The following is a 21,383-nucleotide window of genomic DNA, read 5'->3' on the forward strand; positions in this document are numbered from 1 at the left end:
TGGCAACAGCTGCAATAGCAATATTTATTTATATGCAAATACTTACAGTATTTCTTGTTTATGGGTTCTTATGATTCTTTTTTTCTTTTTACCTTCTTTTTTTACCATGGTATCAACTTTAGTATCAATAGTCGTGTACTTTTAGTGTTATCGGTATTGTGACATCCCTAGTGCTTTCAACATGACTGACTTCACAGTATTAGTTCGACATCTGCACTTTCCATAGAAGTTTAAACTGAGTTTCACCGAGGCTTCGTCTTTCTGCCACCAACGCGTCCAGGACCCTCGAGAGCACAGGTGTCAAACATGCGGCCCCGGGGCCAAATCCAGCCCACCAAAGGTTCCAATCCGGCCCATAGGATGGATTTGTGAAATACAAAAATTACACTGAAGATATTAACAATCCTTTTAGTACAGGTTCCACATTCAGACCAATTCAATCTCAAGTGGGTCAGACCAGTCAAATACTATCATAATAACATATAAATAATGACAATTCCAAATTTTTCTCTTTGTAAATGTAAATATTTTCATGTATTCACACAAAAAAACAAAGTACAATTTTGCAAAAAAATGTGAATAACCTGAACAAATATGAACCTGAAATACCTTAAGAGTTTGTTTTTTTTTTAATTTTAACAATATTCTGTCTGTTATTAAATGTTTTGTGTATTTGTAGATCCACCGTGATCTGTAAGTTATAATGTACATGTGTAAATGATAAACTGAGGCATAATATTGTTAAAATTACACTTATTTTTTCAGTTTGTTCATGTTATTCACATCTTTTGAAAGGATAGTTTGTAGATGTAAACCTTTTCATAATGTAAATTTACTTTTTTCACTCTTAAACAGATAAAAGTTTGGAGTTGACATTATTTATATATTATTATGTTATTATTTTACTGGCTCGGCCCACTTCAGATCAAATCGGGCTGAATGTGGCCCCTGAAAGAAAATGAGTTTGAGACCCCTGCTCTAGAGTTAATTGATGATTCGCTTCATTTTTGCGAAAAATAGATGAAATTAGTCCAAATTAGGCCGTGACAATGTAAGAGAAAAATATATTGATAATTAGAATGGCTTTGAGCAAGGCGTGCACAATTTTTTTTGGCTGTGCTTTTCTAAAATTAACCGTGCAAATAACTGGTACACGGCTCGCTGGCTAAATCTATGGTCCAGGTGATGTTTGTTGCACATCATTCCCGTCTCTCAGTGCCTTCGCTTCTTGTCTCGTCACTATTGTCATCTATAAAATGCAGACTTTTGATGCCAACATTCATTCTGCAACCTCTCACACCAGTCTGAACACACTCCAAAATACTTCTAAAATAAACCTAATCCCATTTTTCCATGCGTTTTGGTTGTTTTTCAAATTACGAGGCCCATCACCGGACACACTAACCTGAACACACAGTCTGTCGATTAATTAAAAACACTTCCATTGTTGGCCACAACACTAGGAAAAAAAAAGTTAAATCAAAATTGAAGAGAAGTGAGAGAACCTCCCTTGTGAGATTTGCAGACTTTTTTTTTCACTGAGATTTGTTCTGTTGTGTTTCTCCAATAGGCTGTTGAGTGCTGTAGCAGGGGGATAGTCACGGTAGAGCTGCTTTGTATGAATAACATTTCATGTGCAATAATCTGTGGCTTTCTTGTCACAAAATTACACACAGACACACACAGACACACACACACACACATATGTGGAATGACCACCATACCCACAATCACATTCTGTCTGTGTGTATATCTTCTTTTTCTGTCCGTCACTCACACACACATCAAGAGTTAGGTAGAAACACAGTGGAAGTGGAAGATACAAATTAAGAAACTGTGTTGGTTCATCATAGAAACTGTTTGACGTAAGAAAAACAAAATCTAACGTAATGATCTATGGCAGATTCTATAAATAAGTGTCTCCTTTGCCTCTTGAACATGGTGGGTTTGCTCTGTCAAATGATATTAAAGTGAATTTCTTTGACATCCAAATTGACATCAATTTGATTTTTATGGTGTTTGTCAGTTCATATCTCTTCGTGACTTTCTTCACTGGTCTGTCACTCAGTCAAATGACAGTTAAATACTCATGTGAGAGTTTGCCGAATCTTATGTTGGAACCTGTGAGTGTTTTGACATGAATACGCTTAGCAACTTTGCGCTGCTGATGGAATTCTGGCAAAAACGATTTTACTTGCACTTCTTGAAGAGCCAGTTGTGTGTTGGAGGAGTGACTTGAAGGCAGACAAGGCGGATGTGTTGGCAGTGATCCAAATGTAAAGTCAGTTTTATTCACCTCCCCTTCCATTAGATTTGAACTCATTTCCTGTGACACTTGATGTGCGCTAACCTGAAGGAATTGCCAGACTATGACGTACAATATTTTATTAACAGAGTGATATTTTGCTTTTTTAAATGGAATTATGCATTTTAAAACATTTCCCTGTGGCCGACATAAACTGTAAATGCTATGCTTGGGTCTGAATTCTTCATTAATTCAACTCCACAGGTCCATATTCAACCCTATTTCTGAGTAATGACAAAACTGTGCAAAACTTCGCCTTCATCTTAAGGTTTGTTGTTTTTGCAGGGTTGAAATGAGCACGCATGTTTATTTCATTGTCCTTTCTTTTGATACATCAAGAAAATACAGGAAATATGTGCACAGCCTTAAAAAACACACACAAAAAAATGAACAAAATAGGTTCTAACGGCTGAAGTTACTATTCATCGTGACCCCTGACCCCATGAAAAGAAGCAGCACAAACAGTTAGAAACATCTGCTGTGTGTTGAATGAAACCTGGTGTAAAACACTGGAAAATTAATCCAATAAATCTCATATTGTCTGAACAAAAGGGTTAAAGATATATTAAATGAGCAATATTTTGTTTTTGTTTTTTTTAATGGAATTATGCGTTTTAAAACATTTCCCTGTTGTCTAAATAAACTGTAAATGCTATACTTGGGTCTGAATTCTTCATTAATTCAACTCCACAGGTCCATCTTCAACCCTATTTCTCAAAATTATATTTATTGTCATTTTTGTTTTATACACACACTCACAAAACGACAATAAACAAAACAAATAACATATCAACAGAACAACTAAACAAAAAACAAAACAAAAATTGGCCCATAAAAATTATGTTTTCATTTCAAAATACAAATGCCCTTTTAACAATTGTTGAAGCTTACAGTCCCATATACAGGGTGGGGAAGCAAAATTTACAATATTTTGAGGCAGGGATTGAAAGACAGTGTATGACCAATTAATTTATTGAAAGTCATGAGAATTTATTTGCCACAAGAAGATTGACATAATAGTAAATGTTTTTATTCTATGTGTCCTCCTTCTTTCTCAATAACTGCCTTCACACGCTTCCTGAAACTTCCGCAAGTGTTCCTCAAATATTCGGGTGACAACTTCTCCCGTTCTTCTTTAACGGTATCTTCCAGACTTTCTCCTAATAGTTTTGCTCATAGTCATTCTCTTCTTTCCATTATAAACAGTCTTTATGGACACTCCAACTATTTTTGAAATCTCCTTTGGTGTGACGAGTGCATTCAGCAAATCACACACTCTTTGACGTTTGCTTTCCTGATTACTCATATGGGCAAAAGTTTCTGAAAAGGTATGGATAATAGTGTTAGGTATGATTATGGCATCAATATAAGTTTGGTTTCAAAACAATTGACATAGTGCCTGCTGAGAAAAAAACAACTAAATGTTCATTGTAAATTTTGCTTCCCCACCCTGTAGGTAAGAAAAAGTTCCCAAGTCTTTAGAAAGACATCATCCATATGGTGTAATCGACATGTGAGATAGTCAAGAGAAACATAACTAAAACCTGTCTTATGCCATTGTGTCTGGGTGGGAATCTGATCTGCGATCCAGTTTACAAGCAAACATTTTCTGGCACAAAAAGTAAACATTCGATATAGTTTTTTGTGATATTTGTTGGCAACAACAGGATCAGTTAACCCAAGCAAAAGAAAGAGGATTACAGTTCGGTTTCACATAAAATATTTTTTCCATTTCCTGACCAATCATCTGCCAAAAATCTTCAATCTTATTTCTGAGTAATGACACCAGAAAGGTCATTTTCTCTGGCCAGAGATGGGTAGAGTAGCCAAAAATTATACTCAAGTAAAAGTACCCGTACTTTAGGAAAATATTACTCAAGTACAAGTAAAAAGTAGTCATCCAAATAATTACTCAAGTACAAAAGTACTTAATGAAAAAAATACTCAAGTACTGAGTACTTCCTGAGTAACATCATATTTATTGTTCTTTTAAATTTAACAATTAATAAATGAAATGTTAAAATAAAACATATAAAACATATATGGGAACATTACAGCAACTTACAAATATACCTCGCAATAATCATTGTTGGTTCCATCACTTTAATATCTAGTCTGTTCTTATGGAGGCAGATACTGTGCATGGTTTTCTATTTACTTTTACCAGTTAGCCTAGATATCTTTGAACATATTTTCTTTTAACTTCTTTAACTCATGTGAATCATGTGAGTTTTTGCCGGAAGTCTTTCTAACAAAACAAAACAAATGGTTCGTGCATTAACAAATGACCAAAAATAAAAGTAACAAGTAGAATGTGCACCATTGTAATGGAGCAGAAGTAGTGTTTCTTCATCGTAAATATACTTGAGTAAAAGTAAAAAGTATGTTGTATTAAAAGTACTCTTAAAAGTACAATTTATGTAAAAAATTACTTAAGTAAATGTAACGGAGTAAATGTAATGTGTTACTACACACCTCTGGCGCTGGCCCTTTAAATGCAAATGAGCCACTTGAAGCCCCACCCCCTCCAGGTTGTTGGCTGTGTTGCTCTGTCCCATTCAACCAACAACTGAACATTTTAGGTAATCGGCTCGACATTTGGAAATATTTTCAGTTTTTACTACAACTACTGCTGCTGACAAACAATTATGTCGTACTCGGAGAAATGTTCGTCGGGAAGTCTTGACCTTATATGTGCAAATGTCGTGATATAGCTAGTTATAAAACAAAACAAATAAAGCAGGAATTAAAACAGGTTGTAGAAATCCACTTGATTTTTTGTCAAAATGAATATAAAGATAGCTTTGCAGCACCTGGAGGGTTCAAATTCAAACTTTTTGAACTATTCGGGTCCAAATACACAAATAAATGTACCAAAGAATAATAAAAGTGGGTTTAGATAAATATGACCCCTTTAAGTTAGACTGAAATCATAGAAGTTTTTGCATATCGGTTTACTGAGGGCTCAGATAAACCTTCAAACATAAATAACTATGATAATTTGTAAAGAACAAACAGGCGTGTTAACTAAGAACTGGATGATGCTGGTTTGTTATAAGTGTCATTCAACTCTGCAGGAAGTCAGAAGTGTTTGTTCTCAACTGGCACACTGAAATGGTGGAAACTTCATCAGGAACACATTTTTAGGGAAAAGTGAAGAGTTTCATTTCCTTAAGTATAGTGTTTGCCTGTTCTCTTTGGCCGGTTACAATCGTTGACTCACTGTGTCACTTGTAAAAATGAAAATTAATCTAAAAACCTCCTCATAATCATTCAGCGTTACCTCGTGTGCATCAGATAAATAATGAGATCTCTCACCTGCTCTTTAATCTGGAGACAGATGCACAACTGTCACTTCTTTTTCCCGACAGCATATAATATACATAAAACATCATTTCAGTAAATATAGCAAAGTGAAAATCATAACAAATAAATACAAACAGATGATGGTGTATATCTAAGAATACATCAGAGTCCTGAGCTCCAGTCATTTTCAGACACACGTTATAATCATACCCAACAAATGATAATTACAAAGCCAAATATGAGACTTAAAGTCAATAGACAGATATATATACATTAAAAAAAAACATGCGTATATCAGCTAATTTTGACTGATAGATACAATAATTTGTCAACCTACATGACCGAATATCAAATTTATAGTGATGAGAATGACATTACTGTGCCTATTGATGTGAATTTACTTGATTTATAGTAATTTAAATTGTCACGATTCATTCATTCATGTATTTGTTTTGAACAGAAGAAAAAAATTTAACATTTTTTGGGTACAAGGAACTAATATCTGAGCAAATACATTAATAAATAAAGATGATCAAGACAAAATAGCAATTGCCATGTACACTAGTAATAAAATAAATTCAATATATTCTGCTCAAAAAGGAGTGGGATGAAGAAAACTTATTAAATCCCACCCCCATCTCACATTTATACAACATAACACATTACTTTTGCTTCCTTAATGATATAATTGCCGTGTGAATTGAGTTACTTTTATAGTCAAATGGTAAAAACCTACAGTAAATGAGACAAATTATAGCAAAATGAATAAAAAAAGGCACTCTAAGCAACAAAAATCTGATAAAAAATAAATAAATAAAAATCAAACAGAAAAGATGATGAGAAGTGGCAAAAAAAAATCACCTAAAATTAGATCAACCCATTAATGAAAACACTGATTTTTGATAATGACACGTGCTATATTATGATCTAATATTATTAGTCATTGAGATGAGTCTAGTGTTAGTCATGTTTTTCTCAAAAACAGGTCACCATTACATCAGATGAGACATGCCTGGACAACACACATGCAGGAAACACAACAGGTTTGGGTTCAGAACTACCCACAACGCTCCTTAAAACCTTGTCTCTGTCTTTAAAACCACTGACATTCAACGATTCACTTTAAGGGGACATAAGAGGACACACATTTACACATTTCACCTCAGAGACAAATGATTGGGTGAACATTATGTCATAATATAAGGACACACACACATACAAAAACACACACTGATATTATTGCGGTTTCGAAAGTGCTTCACACCTTGTCATGATGGACCTGATTTGCAGGTTGTTCAGCCTTGCAGTAACATCAGGTCATACAGATGCGCTCTGACATACTTGCCACACTTTTTTTTTTTTACCCTTGTGTGTGTGTGTGTGTGTTTGGTGTAGGCGTGTACAGAAACCTGAAAAAAAAATCAAGTGACAACAAGAAAAACTGCATAATCTTAGAGAATGTGCACCAGTCTAGACTTGCCTGGATGTGATGCTGATTAATAATCTACCGACTGGCTGATCTACTTCTAAGTAAAATATAGTTTCTCTGTAAAACCTGTCCTTCCTTGTGTTGAGAAACGATGCCGGTATTTGTAACCTGGGTACTAATGACCGATGAGGTGATGAGGGCATGCAGAATGTCTCCCATGAGCTAGATAAAGCTTTTCATTCCCACATACGGGGATATTTACATGGAACAGGTGGTGGGGCCGTGAAGACTGAAGATCCAAACACAAAACACACACATAGATGCGCACATTGTCTCATTATCTCTGCCGGGAGTTAATTTATGGTTTTAGATCACACATTAGAAAATGATACAGCTGACTCTCAACCGCATATCACTGAACAAACAAAAAAAAAAAAAAAAAAAAACAGGAATGGATGGATGAAGACTAACAGCTGTCTTGTAATTTACAGTTCTGTCACCACTGCTGCAGATTACACAAAACAATAAGGTATGAGGATGCGTCTTATGACTGGATACCACAGGATGTTAGCACACAGCACAGGTGCAGCCATGAAAAAGGAAGAAAAGAAGGCAGAGTTTCTCACAGCTGTTGGTTTATGACTTCTAATTATTGTCATAACCATAACTGTCATTCAACACCACATAGACTCAATGGCGTGCATGTACTCACCGCACTGTCAGAGAGCTCTTCTGTTTTCTATTTTGTTTTGCTGAGCTCATTTGTTCATTTAATGGCTCTCATTTGGTGAGTCATAGTAAATCTTGTCCTGTCACCCCTGGAAAAAAAAAAGAACAGGGAAATAAAAAAAGAATGCTTTATGGATGGGTGGATAACATGAATACATGGAGGAACATTTCCATCTTTGTTAGCTTTAAAGCGCTAACATTAAACCTGTTATTTCTTCCCTTTCTGCTTCTGCCTCCTTTTCATTTTAACACCTTTAAAATCAATACAAATCTAACAAAATGTAAAAACAGCTACGCCATGAATACATACCATGAATACATATTTCAACAATGTCATTTCCCTCTTATTTACGCCATGCTGAAGCTGCTGCCGCCACAGGAATGACAACCCTTGTTGGGATTCTGTCGCATCAAGCCAGCAGATTTGAATGCTAAACCCATTAGCCAAGCATCACTCACAGTCAGAGCTGGCGATGATAAATAACCCAGCCAGAGAAATCTGATTAGGAAAGACGTAGGCAGGGGATCTGAGGGAATGAGTAACAGCAATGTCGCCGTTATCAGGCTTCAGTCAGATTGGAAATCACACACCAAGAAAACATGAAATGTTCATCTGCAATGGGTTGTGTCGGCTGTTTTCCTAATACATGGGTTGAAGCCCAAAATTGGGTCTGAGGTTTGTCTTTGGGAACGGCAATTAAATGAAAGCTGAACTCTGTGTGCATGTTGCTGAGCACTGATACACCAAAGTAATTGATCTGTACACAAACCAGTTGGTTAATATGTAGCTTTAACAAACTGGGAGTGTTTTGGTGGTAGTTTTGCCTTGAGGGTGAGGTTATGGCTGAGTGAATTATTCACATTCACCTGAAAGTTGACCATGTACAAACTGAAACACACTGAATCATCATTTACTTGTGACTTCTGTGTATTTGTCTTTACTGTAATGGATGATAATTGTGATGAATAGGATTGAGATATTGATGAAATGTACTCAAAGCTGTGCAAAAACAAGACTGAGCGTCAGCTGCATATCAAAGTTTGGGCACCTTTAACACAATATTTTTAGCAATTTTGAAATTTAGATAGATAACTTTATTTATCCCACAACTGGCAATTCAAATTTAAAGGTGCCCTGCCACACATATTTCATTACTTCTGTGGTCATGTCTGAAGTGCTACCTAGGGATGTTGATGCCGGCAGCCGATACCGATCTGTAGATCGGCAAAACTTTACCGATATTTACTAAATGTTGAAAAAACAGAAGTGTGTAATGTTGGTTTTTCCATTAAATCACAAATGCGATGATTTGTTTATTTATTATCGTGAGATGACACGTGAAGTCATTCCATAAACATGGCGATGAACATAAATATGGTGTTGATTTACAGATATATTCATTATTATTATATATTACCCGTCTATCTCGTACTAAATTAAAAAATGATTGGGTTTCCTGGTGTGTCCACACATGCTACAACATGTTTCTTCTTTTTCTTGGCTTTTTGTAACGTACGTCAACATCCATTTTTTTAATTCACCTGACTCTAGTTGCGAAAAAAGGTCTTTCTACTGCAGTTTTCCGTGTTATACCACTTGCGCTACGCCCGAAAAACCACCTCTTGCCAGCGCAAAAAATTTTAACCGAAAATTGAGACTTTTGGCGAATTGTCCTTTTTCCATTAGGTAACTTTTTAAGCGCAAGTTATATTTGCGCAATTTGAGGGTCAATGGAAAAGCAACTACTGACCAGCTTTAATAACTGACCTGATTTCGCTGCTTATTTCTTTTCAGTGACAATAACAGACAGAGGAGGTAGCAGTTCATTTTCAAATTCACTACATGACACAAACACCTATGGACCGAACATATTTCAAAAAATACAAGTAAAAATGGTTATATGGTGCAGGGGCCCTTTAACATTTTGTGTAACTTGTGTGTCTTTTTTATGTAAGTATATACTAAGGCAGCTGTTCTCCTGTGTCGAAAGAGTTATTAGATTGTCTTGGCTTGTTTTTGTAATAATACATTTCCAAGCACTGCCACACTTAAAAGGTCAGCCTGGACTCAGCATGAAACATCTCAATGAGACAATCGATTCAAGCCTGTTACCCTGGTCACTCTGGTCACATATAAACATTTACATTCACTGTAAAAAACCCTTACAGTCAAACTAAACCTGAATCAATCGCTGGTGGCTAAGGTTCTTCAACAAAACAGGTGTGAAGATTTTAACATCGCAGCTTAATTTGAAGTATAATCTATGTAACGAGTAGCCACTGGCTCAAAAACAAATGCAGAAACTAATGAGCATCCGAGGCACACACACATTAAACCCTGAAATTCTCATCTTGCCAGGGTATTTTAATTTAGAAGTGACTGCACGAGCAAGGACACACATCATGACATGCACTTGATTACAGATCATCATTAGGAAGATTTCCCCCTGCAGCCAAGTGCACCACAACATCAAACCATCAGTCCTAGTTAATTATTAAAAGAAAATTAATTCAGTTCACACTCACCAGTTCACTGACAAGCCCATATACCACCCATACCAAGCCCTTTATAGGTTGCATAAGCAGACCCCGACAAACAATTACACAAACACATACACACATGCACACATACATCGATTGACCTTTCCTACTGAGTGTTATTAATACATGCAGGTCGTATTAGGAAAGGTTAACGAGCTGTAAGGCCAGCACCGCTCACATGGAATACAAACAAAAACAGTATAATCTTAACCCTGCAAGTGTCACATAACTATAAGTACCTAATTAAATATACAAGTATTTATGTATATTATGCAGCAGCATTAATAGGTCTCACTACCTGTAGATGGAATCAAAGAAGACAGAAATGGTCATTGTATAAACCTTTAAATGAACTTGTCAGTGATTGAAGCTGGAAAGGTTAAGAGTATGCTAACGTACACACTACCCCCAATGCAATTTGGCTTTAGTAAACACCATTCCACTCCATATTAAGATTTGATTCAAAGATTTTTGACCGTCATTTCACTAGATGCACAAAACATACAGAAAATTAACATACTGTTTCTCTCTCACCTTGTTAAATACCAAGCAATTAAAAAAACAAAAGCGGTAAAAATAGAATAATAAATGAATGGTTTAAAGAATAAATTACAATAGAATATAAAGTATATATATATATCAATCTATTTACCATAGCGGCGGTAGTGTAATACAATAACAGTTATGGGTTAAGGAGGTGCATAATGGAACAAAACAGCAGCAGATATGACATTAACAGCTGCTACAGTAACATTTTACTGACAAAAATTTAATCTAAACTAGTCAGTGGGAGTGCTGTAGGGGCTGTGTTTTTCGGATTTTAGAGAAGCATTAATACGGTGACCCCTAATGTTCTCCTATCAAAATTCTTCAGTTTTAATCCTTCCACTAGAGGACAGGTGTCAAACAAAACCAGCCCACCAAAGGGTCCAGTCCGGCCCGTGGGATGAATTTGTGAAAAGCAAAAATTACACTGAAGATATTAACAACTAGAAGCACTCGGAGAGCGCAGACCTCCGCCAAGGCTGATCAGTGGCCCCCCCCGTGGGCCACCCCACCCCCGATCACCACCAAAATGTAATCATTTCTTCCTTATCCCATTTCCAACAAACCCTGAAAATTTCATCCAAATCTGTCCATAACTTTTTGAGTTATGTTGCACACTAACAATCAGTGGCCCCCCCCGTGGGCCCCCCCACCCCCGATCACCACCAAAATTTAATCATTTCTTCCTCATCCCATTTCCAACAAACCCTGAAAATTTCATCCAAATCTGTCCATAACTTTTTGAGTTATGTTGCACACTAACGGACAGACAAACAAACAAACAGACAGACAAACAAACAAACAAACCCTGGCAAAAACATAACCTCCTTGGTGGAGGTAATCAAGGATGTTCAAATCATTTTAGGTCGATTCAATCTAAAGTGGGTCAGACCAGTAAAATACTATCAGAATAAACTATAAATAATGAAAACCACAAACTTTTTTCTTGATTTTAGTGTTAAAAAAATAAATAAATAAATAAATTATACAAAAATGTTGATATTTACAGACTAGCCTTTCACAAATAAAGTGAAAAACCTGAACAAATACGAACAACCTGAAATGTCAAAATAGAAGTATGTGGAAGTTTACCAATATTCTGCCTGTTACTAAATGTTTTGTGTATTTGTAGATCCACTGTGATCTGTAAGTTGTGATGCACATGTATAAATGATAAACTAAGGCGTAAGATTGTTAAAATTGCACTTATTTTTCTTCTGAATTTTCAGGTTGCTCGTATTTGTTCATGTTATGTTCAAGTACAGTTTGTAGATGTAAACATTTACATGACAGAATTTGACTTTTTTCACTTAAAAACATAGAAAAAACTTTGGAGTTCACATTATTTATCAGTTCTTATGCTATTATTTATATTATTTTATTGGTCTGGCCCACTTTAGATCACATCAAGCTGCATGTGGCCCCTGAACTAAAATCAGTTTGACACCCCTGCACTAGAGCATTGCATAGGGGTGCAACGCTACACATCGTATCGTCGTACTGTTCGGTTCGCCCCTAGCGATTCAATACGAGCATGTATCACGGTACGGCTCATTTGTCATTTTCGAATGACATTTCCAGGCAACTCGCATTTATATTAGAGCTTTGCAAGGCTGCTGATTTACGGAATTCTTCTGTCATTGGTTGGAGTCGGACGAGGAGCTCGGCTGGAGCTGGCTGGGTGAAGCGCACAGCCAGCCAGACCCCCGGCTCAGCCCGTTTCACTTAAACAAAACTCAGATCCAGTTCTGAGTGAGGGCTCATTTATGCTCTATGTTAAAGATGTAGACGGAGTGTTCTGCCCGTCCCCTGTGAACATTACATGCATAATTCTGTCCATTTTCTGGGAGCTTGCAGATCCATACCCAGACGGATAACTTTTCAAAGAGCGACTGTGTGAAAAATGACCAACATATTTATGACAACTATCCTTCTCAATATTAATATTAGTCTCCACATTAGTAAAACCTCCTCTGTCGACACCATGTTTGTTATTATTGACTTTCTTTTTCTTCTTCCCAAAAAACTTCACTTTTCTTCATGGTATTCAGCCAGTATGTTAATTAAGAACAGCGCCCTCAGGTGGATTAATTGAGAAATGCTCATTCCAGCGTACAGAATACACAGAAGTATGAAGGCAGTGACGCATGACAACGTTAGAAACAGAAGTACCTATTTACGTACATAAAGCGAGCATAAGTTAGCTTTAAGACTCTCCATCAGCTCCCAGTTACGTTTCGGCACACAGCCAGGCTCCAGCCAGCCTCTGCGTCCGAATCGTACCATGAACTGTGACTCAAAATGTACCAAACCGTGGATAACCTGTACCGTTGCATCCCTAAAACATACATTAGCTGGATGGAATCGTATCTAGCAGCTAAGAAACAACAACAGGAAACAAAGTAAAAGTTGGAGACACAATTTCATCATCTGTTGATTGCTGTCTTGCCGTCCCACAGAGCTCAATTTTAAATCCACTGCTATTTTGTAACTTTTTAAAAAAGTGTTAATGAGCTGCCACTTGTCTGCTCTGAAGTTGCCGCGCTATTGTATGCAGATGACACTGTGATTCTAGTACATGGGGAAGACAGACATGAGGTGGCAGTCAAATTAACATCAGCACTGGCTAATTCTGACTGCCTTTCAGAATCTCACCTGACACGTAATGTAAGTAAAACAGCTTATATGTATTTTTACACAGAGAAAAATGGGAGTATGTGATATTTTTGTAAAGGGAGAAAGGCTCCAGACTGTTTCATATTGTACGTCTTAATATATGTATTATATGTCTTGTTATTGGTTTTTACTCTCCCGATATGTTATTTGTCACTCCTGTCCTGGGACTACAGATGTAATTTAGCTTGTGCATAGTCCTTCTCACATAAATAAGTACGTAAATAAATAAATAAATAAAAATAATGCAACCTCTATATCCCGGTATACATGCTAAATCCCTGAGCTTTCAATCACATCTCCCAATCCTCAATCAGTAATCACAAACACAGGGAAAGTGAATGGTTAGTATAATAAAATGTCAAGCATTGAACCAAAGATAACAGCTCACATCCTGTTCCTGTCAAATATTTAAAAAGTGGATCTTTTAAAGACAGCTGAAGATGAAATGTTTGTGGAATAAGGCTACAGTATGCTCCTTCTGGCCACAAAACATGATTTTTCCAGTACAAAATGAGAACTTAATGATAATGCCAAGACTATGCTAACCTCAACAAAGTAACTGAAAATGCAAGTGTTTTTAAAGACATTAAGGGTTACATTCAAGTCCTTTTCTCATCGAGATGAATGGATAATAGCTACAGTATGTGTCATTAAGGTCAAATACAGCTCAATATAAAACCATGTCTGGTTGGTTTCATAGAAGATCTGCAATATACATCACAAATGATGGGTTCTTTCTTTTTTTTTTTACACATGCAGAAAATGTAATTTAGCTGAGACAATCTAACCCAAATGAGCCAAAACATATCTCTGCTTTTCTTCAACTTCATAGAGCTAGCATGCATGGTTCAAAGCTTTAATAGTCTTGGAAAGTATGTATTTGAACATGTGGAGTCACAAAAATATATCACAAATGAGTTGGAACGTCATTTCTCTCTCTCTCTCTCTCTTTCTCTCTCTTTCTCTCTCTCTCTCTCTCTAACTGGGTCAGTGTGATGATGGTGTCAGTGTCTGGACTCAGCAGCAGCATATTTGCATCAGTCATCCCAACTAGACCGTGAAGAGAAGGATTTCCCTGCTCAGCTGTGCCAGTGAGTCAGTGAAATATACCCTCATAAAACCCTGCTGGACTGAAAAGAAACTCAAGGATAACTTGGATCCATTTAATGGGTTGAACTTAAGGCTCTTTGCTTTTGGCAGTGCAGATACATTGTAAATGGAACCTAACATCTCATAGATACTTCACATAACGACGCTCATAAGACATGCAAACATTCTTATGAATAATTTTATAGTGTTTTTATTGGACTGATGTACCCGTAATGGGGTGACGGTGACAAGTGGCAGGCAGATTTAATTGGTGTTATTTATTTATTGTTGTATTTGTAAGTCATTAAAAATAAAGACATTTTTGAGTGAGAGATGACACGCTGGGTTTCTCACCAACAACTGTCATTTCATCTTCATTTTACTGTGAATCATCACAAGAAGGTTTCGTTAACTGCAGTATCAGTTTTCATACGATAAAATAAAAAGCAGCTGGAAAAACATCCAGGACTGTAACACAGATCAACACTTGTGATGTTCTGCGCTTAATTCTGCTGAGACACCGAGACAGCAGCTTTGGTGTGTTTTAAGATTGGAAGAAACTCAGTGGTGCAGCCAAAGCTGTGCAACCAAAATCAACCTCTAATTAGGTCTCCTCATTCAGATTTAGAAGGCTGTGGTGATAGAAAAAAAAAAAAAAAAAAAATCCATGATATAAGCAGCCTCGGGACATCCCTTAACTTGAAAATTTGGCTTGCGATGGCAAATTTAAGGCTTAATTAATTGAGGAGTAAGGCTTGTTAGGTCATATCAAAATAGCTTGGGATGCTATTGCAAAATTGTGATGCAGGTGAAAGGTGGTTAATTAAAAGTTGCAATGAAAAATAAGCATAATTCACATACTGCATATTCATTTGCAGGCAGAGTCAAACTGTTTGCATGTCTCACCTTGACAGAAGGCACTCAACAGTGCGTGGTTATCATTTTTGTAATTTCTACTTCTGTGGAGAGCATACAGTACGACAAAGTCTGGCACAGAAGGGGAGAAGTACAAACAATCAGAAAGAGATAAAAGTCACTCTGACTCAGCACCTCGCTGACAATCCCCTCCCATCTCTTCACTCTAAAGGCTTTGATTAGAACTTCCACAAGTTAGAAATTGTACTTTTTTTTTTTTTTTTCCACTAAACTCAGGTCAGTTGAGAGTCAGCCAGCTGGGCCTTGATCCCAAGCTCAGTCTCAGGTAAACTTTCAACTTGAAAAGACCCCTATTGGTGCTTTCAACTCTCCATCTCCCTTTTCACCCCCCACTCCCCACCCCTACCTATTCCTCCTCGCTGCTACAGTGCTTTGTTGATAAACCCACTTAAGAGTTTACGCTTTTTTCAGAGGATTTTGGTCACCTCCACACAATATTTCAGTAATAGGGGAAAGTGTACCTGAGTGGAAATGGCATACTGATAATCAGATGCCAAAACAACATCTTTAGAATGTGGACATCAAGTTGTCGTGACCAGTGGGGTGCAACACAACTGTGCTTAATGCATAAATACACACACAGACAATGGCGATAACTTACAAAAGCGGGAAAACACCATTTAATCTGGCATTATCAGAGCCAACAGCCACTCACATCCTTAGCCACAAGCTGGTGTTCAGAACAGAGATATACACGGTAGGAATTGCAGTGGTCTCACTCACAAACTCACAGACACACAAACACATTTGATCAGTGGAACTAGCACTAGCTGTGCAAAAAGGACAGTTCTTGTGCCAAGGCAACATGCTGTTGGCGAACACTGAGAGAGGCTGTCGCGGAGTCTTCTGCTCACTTAGCACTTCACACACAGTCTGTCGTACTCTGTGTTACTCACTCAGCAAAAGCATGAAGTGTGCGTGAGTGTTTTGTGTGACAGTCCAAATAACACAGTCCTGGATAACCTGAATATAAAGTAAAAGCAACATAGAAAGTCATGCTAAGTTTTGAGCCACGCTGGGTTAAGTCTTTGAGCTCAGTCTGGAACCGTCACGAAAGAGAAGAGGAGGCATGATAATATTATGAATGACCCCCCGCAGGTAACACAACATTTTAGCTGCACATATTTGAATCTAGGTTGCCAAGTGGGTGAATTGTAGTGTTAACCACAAGGGGGCTACTGATACAGCGTCCCATAACTTCACCGTAACATAAGGTGTAAAGCCAAGAATATCAGATGATTAGAAACATTTATGCATGGAAAGGATGAGCGTTCACACATCAAACACACAGGAACGTTTACATATGTTTAGATATCCTTCACTTCCTTTCTCCCCTGAATCCATTCTGATTACGCTGACACCAACACACCCCTCACCCACTGTCACCCTCACATATGCACATATGCACATATACCATCGCGTGTCCTGGCATGAACACAAAGAAACGCAAACACTCGCTCTGTCTCACACACATTCACACACATCATCAATCACCTGATGTTGGCCCACTAAAGCTACTTCCTCTGTAGTGAGAGGTGTTAATTGGTGCCTACAGTACAAGTGATATCATGCACAATTAGTGTGTGTGTGTGTGTGTGTGTGTGTGTGTGTTTTGCTAACTAGAGCTAATCTTTAACTCTTGCTAAAGATTAACTCCCTCTCTCTCTGCACCACACAAACTCACAGATTAACATACAAGCCATCAAAGTCGCTACCAATTTCCAAGAATGTAACAATGCCAACTGTCAAGGGCAGAGCACTTCCATACACAAACAATACACAGTGTGACATCAGTTTCACTGCAGGCTCTGTGATAACACCTCACACTGTTTGGGGCTGCTCTGCCAAAGTCACTGGGAGGCGTCTTTCAGGCTTAAGGTGGATAATAACAGTGTGTGTTTGTATTTGTGGTGTCTATTAAGACGGCATTAATGCTTTCACACAATTCGTATCTAGTGAGATCACGTAAAGCCAGAACGCAGCTCATGAATGAACACAGCATGGGATATAGTTGAATTGTACACAATGACAAACACTTCAGTTCCTATACTCAAATGAAAAACTAACTCCAAAGATAATTATCTGATTCCTATCGTTAAAGTGAAGTCCGGTCACATCAACGCTGTTATTTGTTGTTTGCATATGTCACAAACATACCATCTTTTCCATCAACTAGAATGAGAAGAGACAGAGAACACATAACTCCCTAAGGGCAGCTCAGCCTGGAAATGGCATGCTTATGAGCTTTCACTGAAATCTGCATGTTAAAATGTCAAAATATTTTACCAAAGCATAGTCAGTTTGTCTGCTGTCTTTATTCTATTCTCTACACACACGAGTAACTACTGAGAGATAATGTAAAGTCACTTGTCTGAAGTTAGAGGTACTTCCTCAGACACACACACTCTCTAAATGTACTGTAAATTAATTCTAATCACATCAACAAGCTACTCCAATGGTTGTAATATCGCACTTTTAATAATTCTGTGGCTGACAGCTGCGAATCACACATTTATATGCTGATCTGACCCACTGTGTGTTTTTTAGCTCAAAGTATGGAGTCCTATCTCCTCATAACAGTACCTATGATTACTTATAGTAATGTACATAAATTGACAGCAAGGTATCTGCAGTTGTCTGGCATGGATAATATACCTACAAATGCAAATTTAATCACAATGAACCACAGTGTTTCAGACAGAAAGAAAAAAAAAACTGTAATGTAATGAATAAAAATGTAGACACACACAGACATGAGATTAAAAAAAAAGTGTTGATACATGCTTTACTGTGTCATTTATATTAACTCCTACATATAATTAAATACCTAACAGACAGCTTTACGTTACCCTTAAGTCAAAGTTGAATAAAGGGTAAATACATATGGAAACACATACATAAAAGCTGTTTGCTTCCCAGATGTGATTAATGAAGTGAGAGTCTCAGTCGACCCCTCTGACCTGCGCCAAGGCCGTATAGGACTAGAGCCATAAGGCCCTGAGGCGGTGTGCGTGTTTGTGTGTGTTAATGGGTGAACGAGAGAAATAGGTGAGTGGCGTGCATGTGTGTTACACAGTCTGCTTTCATGTGTGTTTATGCATATGCATACTTTCAAGCATGTGCCCATGTGTGTGCGTGTCTGCAAGTGTGTGCACTCAAAGCAACATACCCTGAGGCTGTGACAGACGGACTCTAAACCACGTTACCCACACACCCCACTGCCTCACTTAATAGTGCATGAGATAAGAACATTTGGACTTCAAAACACCCCCCCTGCACCCCCAACCCTTCTACATGGGAAATTGAGTTTTATGGCTCCCCAGTTTAAAACAATGGCTCCAATGGTTTGGATTGTTGAAAGGAAATTCCATGTCACTGATTAAAGATGTCCTAGTTGGATTGAAAACCAGCTCAGCACATACGCACACAGAAGCAGTCCCATATTTTATGGGCGCACACACATGCGACGGGCACGGAAAAACACAGACATGTAAATAAACAGACACTGCCTGGCACAGATGCACAAGGAAAGCAAGGTGTCAGTGTCCACACATGGGACACACAAGCTGACATTGAACCAGGCAAAGCAAAAACACACATCACTTGTCATCTGTGGAGACATGCTGTGAACAAAATATGAGGTCAAGTGACCAGGTGTGACTGTAGGTTGTATAAAGAGGCAGGACAAAAATTAATTCATCATTACTGAGACATGAGAAAAACAAAAGAAAAACAACGTTGAATTGTGATTGTACTGCATTTTATCTTTTTTCTTTTTCTTTTTTTTTTAACAATGTTGATATAACAGTCATTTAAAGTCAGATAACTGCACTGTCTGAAAATTCAATAACCACATCCTTATTTTAGTGCCCATCCCAAATTTGGAAGCTTAATCTTCTTCTGGTCTTGTATGAGCAAATAAACATGTTTTGTAACCAAAGAAATAAGCGAAGTAATTAAAAGATCGCTTTAAAAAGTGATAAGTCATCATGAGCTCAATGCCAGTAAGAGGTAATCTGAGGAGTGAAAGCCTGTGTAGCAGCAAAGTCTCACAGGGATCAGATGAACACAGGTGAGACTGCAAAACTATGAGTCAGACAGGGACGGAAGCAAGACATGCATACCTGCAAGAAGTCTTAGTATCAGACAAGAAAAGCAGAGACACACTGGTATAGAGACAAATCCATTATTGGTAAGAGGACACTTGTGCACATTAATGCATAAATGCTGTACTGAAGATGGAGAGAGGTAGAGAGTGGGAGGAAGAGGCAGACAGAGAAATACAGCCAGAAGCATACAGAGAGAAATAGAAACAGACAGGCAGGCAGCCAGAGAGGCAGCCAGAGATCAAGAGAAATAGTGAGGAAGAAAGAAAAAGACAGACGGGCATCCCAACTGTGAAAGGCAGACAGCAGTGGCGCAAGGAATCTTATAGTGCAAATAGTAAAAGACAGCAATGCATACCCTCATGAAATAGAAAGAGGTGAAAGTCAAAGTATAACCGGAGGGGAGAGAAAAAGAGAGAAAGTGACAGAGGAGACGGTGAAAGGAGGAGAGAGTGATTTTCTACTTGTATGCGTGAGATTGAGAGAGAGAGAGAGAGAGAGAGACGTACACATGAAGACAGAGAGTGCAGAGCTCAGCAGGGATTCGTACATGTTTGTCTGAGGGTACAGTCCAAGAGGAAAAAAAATCTCCACATGACAAGGACAACTTGTCTTTCCTCCACACTCTTCTTTTTGCCTGAGCCCTGAGACTGTGAAACAGGCTGTAAGCCAGCCTGTCATCCACCCAGATTAACACCCATCCACACTGTAAAAGATGGTAGCAGCAGCCCGTCAGCATGGTTGGACTGAGCAACAAGAGAGGACTTCTTCAACTTCTGCTGAAACTATATTAAAACAATTCACAGGGAAAAAAAAAATAACTGTAAATATTTATGTGTTCTGGTCCCCCCCCCCCCCTCCCAATATTTGCGACATATCATGAAATTGAAAGCTTGGTCTGTTCACAATGTCTGGCAGAATATTTTTAGATCTTTTGGAAGCTCCTGGGATAGATGAGTCAGCACAAAACAACAGCATATTATTAGTGTTACACTAAGATCTCGAATCCCTTTGAGACAAGAATAACACAGAGTCGTGTCTAAAAAGTCTGGCGCTGTCTTTTCAAGTGAGCACAAATTGGTACCTGAAGTTTTTGAAGAGTAATATTAACATTTGTGGCTGGCAACTCCGCTGTCACTGTCAGATTTGCATTACTGTCTAACATCATTTCTGTTAGTGTGCGGGTGAACTGGCAATGAACTGCAGAGAAGGATTGCTCAGTGCTCTTATTGTCTGCTCTGGTATAGCAATGCTTCTCTGTGCGGGTACGTCGAAGAGAGAGAAAATCAGACTGAAAAATCAAATCGGTGAAAGGGATAAAAAGGAGGCAGTTTTGAGGTGGTGAAAAGAAGGGGAGAACAAAAGGAGAGCCAGAGAGAGGATGTTAAAGAGGAAGAGTAAACACCTATTTGTGAGCATCCTTGTCGCTGAGTGCTTTTATACTGCATATCTGAGTGGACACAGTTCAGTGTGTCAGCAGCTCTCATTACCACACACGGTTGAGAATATTAAGTGAGCTTGCTAAGTATGTGGTTAAGCAGCCACTGTCTATCTGCATACAAACAACTGCAGCACACACACTGGCATAAACAGCAGAGGCACACAAAACAACACAGAGCCACTGATGCACACACACACATATGCATACTCTAGGGGCTTCAAGTGGATTATCTACCCAACCCAACTGAAAAGAAGTCTGACTGATGTTCAGGGATTAACT

General features: G+C 38.0%; 1 long non-coding RNA gene across 2 annotated transcripts in view; it reads right to left on the bottom strand.

Moving 5' to 3' along the window:
• LOC115434886 (uncharacterized) overlaps nt 1-21,383 on the bottom strand; it is a 137,032-nt gene that overhangs the window by 87,310 nt on the left and 28,339 nt on the right. The window contains exons 1-2 of one of the 2 annotated variants that reach the window (XR_003937607.1): nt 8,080-8,140; nt 7,753-7,858 (exon numbers count right to left, since the gene is read on the bottom strand). This is a non-coding gene — a long non-coding RNA (uncharacterized LOC115434886). Of the gene's footprint in view, nt 1-7,752; nt 7,859-8,079; nt 8,141-21,383 lie in introns of those variants that run through there. The other variant, XR_003937606.1, reaches the window with a different exon arrangement.

Source organism: Sphaeramia orbicularis, chromosome 16 (genome assembly GCF_902148855.1).
Source record: "Sphaeramia orbicularis chromosome 16, fSphaOr1.1, whole genome shotgun sequence".
NCBI classification, from domain to species: Eukaryota; Metazoa; Chordata; class Actinopteri; order Kurtiformes; family Apogonidae; genus Sphaeramia; species Sphaeramia orbicularis.